We start from the raw sequence: 1,060 nt of genomic DNA, 5'->3' as shown, positions 1-1,060 counted from the left end.
ATTCCTGGTCTCCTGTGTGAGATTGGGGGTTGAACCAGAGCTCTGAAATAAAAATGCCTCATGTTTTTCTTCATCAAGATGGCCTGTTGTGTTCTTCGGGTACATGTCTCACAGGACTTGAGCGGGAACTCCCTATGGGGTCTTTCAACTGCTATATTCAGTGTGTATATCTAATTGTAATGCAGTCTTAATAAGTTACCTTCTTTATCTTTTCTAACTTGTGTTGGCTTGAAGTCTTTTTCATCCCATGTTTTGATAGTGGTTTTTGCTTGCACCTTAGTTCTTTTTTATTATAGTACCTTTAGCCATGGTTTCATCCTAAAGTGCTGTCTATCTTTAGTGTTTCTTAGAGGCAGCAAAAGGAAGGCTCCTGTTTTCTGATTGGATCTTTTACTATGTGCTTTTTATTGGGGAGTTGCAATTGTTGATATGCAGAGTTACGGAAAACATGTGTTAATTCCTGTCATTCCTGTCATTTTGTTGCTTGTGTACTGTTTGATGTTGTCTTAGTTATCATTTGCTTACTAATGCATTAGCATCTTTTTTTATTTTCTGTAGTTTCATTGATTTTTTTTTTAATTCTCTTCTGTTTGAAATATTTCTCCCAGTATCCTTTATGGAGCTGACAGTACTTTAGAATGATCTTGTCATGGAAAACTTTTCTTTCTGCTTTCATTAGGGTAGGTAGTTTAGTTGGTATAGGCATCTGTGGTCTTCTAGGACCTGAAGTACATTGCTCCAAGTGTTTCTATCTTTTAAAGTTTCCATGGGGAAATTCTAGTGGGTCTGCTCTTGGATCTTTTCTCCCCCAGCTTTCAATACCCTTTCCATTAAAAAGAAAAAAAAGTAATGAGAAGCAGAAAAACATTCAGGTGTGGCAAACTTGTGAATAGGGACAAAGAAATGCAGTGATTCTCACAAATAGGTCTTCTCTTCTCAGACCGAGACAAGACGGTAGAATTAATTTCAAAAGCAAAATATGTGCATGACTAAGCAGTCGGACATGCTGAGATTCCCCTGCCCACCACTTCAAGTCTCTCTTGCAAAGTAAGTCTGCTGC

The sequence above is a fragment of the Mastomys coucha genome, chromosome X (assembly GCF_008632895.1).
Source record: "Mastomys coucha isolate ucsf_1 chromosome X, UCSF_Mcou_1, whole genome shotgun sequence".
NCBI classification, from domain to species: Eukaryota; Metazoa; Chordata; class Mammalia; order Rodentia; family Muridae; genus Mastomys; species Mastomys coucha.
The sequence above is the reverse complement of the archived record's forward strand: the minus strand, read 5'-3'. Positions refer to the sequence as shown.